Source organism: Anopheles ziemanni, chromosome 3, assembly GCF_943734765.1.
Source record: "Anopheles ziemanni chromosome 3, idAnoZiCoDA_A2_x.2, whole genome shotgun sequence".
Classification (NCBI taxonomy): domain Eukaryota; kingdom Metazoa; phylum Arthropoda; class Insecta; order Diptera; family Culicidae; genus Anopheles; species Anopheles ziemanni.
The window spans coordinates 4774495-4776633 of record NC_080706.1 but is presented as its reverse complement, the minus strand read 5'-3'; the positions used below and the strand labels follow the sequence as shown (position 1 = coordinate 4776633).

The 2139-nt window shown below is 42.1% G+C and overlaps 1 non-coding gene across 1 annotated transcript; it reads left to right on the top strand.

Annotated features, from left to right (window-relative positions):
• The first annotated feature begins 781 nt into the window (after positions 1–781).
• Trnaf-gaa (transfer RNA phenylalanine (anticodon GAA)) lies at positions 782–854 on the top strand. The gene has a single exon. It is a non-coding gene; the product is annotated as a tRNA-Phe (tRNA).
• The last annotated feature ends 1285 nt before the right edge of the window (positions 855–2139 follow it).

Genomic DNA, 2139 nt, shown 5'->3' with positions numbered 1-2139 from the left:
CCATATCCTGGGTATATCGTGCCAGGCAAGCCGGAAAATGTAATATTGGTGGCAGAGAAATCAAATCAATGTGCCATTTTAGAACATTTTTCGTCCGGCTTCACACGATGTAGGACGATAGGCATGTGGAATGACAATATTAGGTGCTAGGCAGAAGAGAATACTTAAACATATTCCGAAACAGGAAATGATAACATTCGCAATTGTACTCTGCTCGTTTAAGATGCATTAAAGATTTTATTACAATATTTCTAAGCAGAATAGATAAATTTATTCTTTCGAAGACTTAAATGTAAACCGTGTGTCTTCATTACCCCATACAGTTTGTACTGAAAGTCTAGATTTCGATGTTGCCCTCTGGGAGAACTCTCTGGGAACTTCTGATTGCAACTTTTGATGTTGTTGAACGGCGAATCGGAATTAATAAATAAAGTTAAACATACCGAACGACTTTCAAGGAGTGGTTTAATTTGAATGAAAAATTATTCCAACGAAAACCAATCAGCTGACTCAATAATTTTAATGAAGCCTACATGTTGTTTTCTTGGAATGTTATGAACAACCTCAATGGAAGGCCTCGTGTAAGGTAATAGCAAACTGATAAGGATTCCTTGGAGTGGGTCAATAAGTGTAATCCTCGTCTTTGCAATGCTTATAATTTGTATGACCTGGTTCTTATCACTTTTGACAACTGCAACGCGCATTGAGTAATGTGCAGCTTTCTTGTCTCCTTGCTTTTTTTCATCCTCCACACAGCAATAGATTCTTGCATTAACCAGCAGCCGAAATAGCTCAGTTGGGAGAGCGTTAGACTGAAGATCTAAAGGTCCCCGGTTCAATCCCGGGTTTCGGCAAACAAATTTATATTTTTGCTTGAAGACTCCATTTCAATAAAATGTTATGTGCCGATTCTTTTATATCTAGACATATACTAAGTATTCTATGACTAGCAGTTCGACCAAAATCAGACCCAATACCAAGCGTGCACTCGCATTTGATCGCCGAACCTAGTCGAGCGGTTCTTTCTTTTGCGGAATGCTTATTAGCGTGTTTGTGAAAGATGGAAGAGTTCAGTCTGGAAAACGTTTGACTGAAGATCTTCGCGTTCTCAGATCGATGCCGGGTTGTGTCAAATTAGTTTTTATTTTATATAACAGCATCGAATCACAAATATATCATGAAATTGAATGCACTACTTACACTTTAAATTTTAATCTAACTGGCTCCTGAAAATTCTCAGATATCTTTCCACTCATCGGATGTTGTCGGCAGCAAGAAGGCCAACTAGATACTAATGCTATTCGGCTAGAAGAAACGTCCTGCAAATATCGATTCGAACATTCAAACGAGAAAAATCTAGAAAAAACGAATCCCTATCTCGAAAACCAAAATCTTAAACGAATATGACAGGTTGACGAAAACGGACCGTCCAGATGCAGGGGTTTGCTACTTTTCCGACCCACGAAGGACCCGCCGTCTACTGCCAAGAGTGTGTGTGTGTGCGGATCCTCACGACTTTGGTGAACTCAACCCAACGTTTGGCCCCGATTGATGGAGACGATTAGGATTGAAAATGATTTTTGGGACGGGTTCTGCAAATTGCCTTCCAAGCCGAAAAAGGGGCTCGGCGGAGGAGGTGGTCGGTCGAAGTAGGCTATTCTCAACATATGTCCATCTTGGTCGAACCTGAACGCCCGGAGTCAATGTGCTGGGGATCGAAACGAAAATCTGTTAATATCGAAACTGGAGGGGGTTCTTCTCGAGCCCCTCACACACGAAGGTTCTAGGGACACCACGCGTCCAATTCCTACTTATGATTGGCAGTTATCCAAAAGGAAGGTCTCCAGCAACGGTTTGACTCGTCGGCCAACGTGACGCACACAGACCGACCCGACTGACCGTCGCAGACCTTTCGTGCTCTGATTACCTTCTTTTGCTTCACGGCTGGCCGGAACGGCATCACGGATCGGTAAAACTAACGACAGTCCGGTCCAGCCGTAGCTCGTTTGTCATAATGCGTTAAAAATGGAACCAGACGAAATGTCCCTTTCGTCGTTTGATACAACGAAAAGATTAGGGAAAACAATCTCCAGCAGAATTTATTTCAGGTTGATAAGTAAGTAAGAACTCCAGATAGAT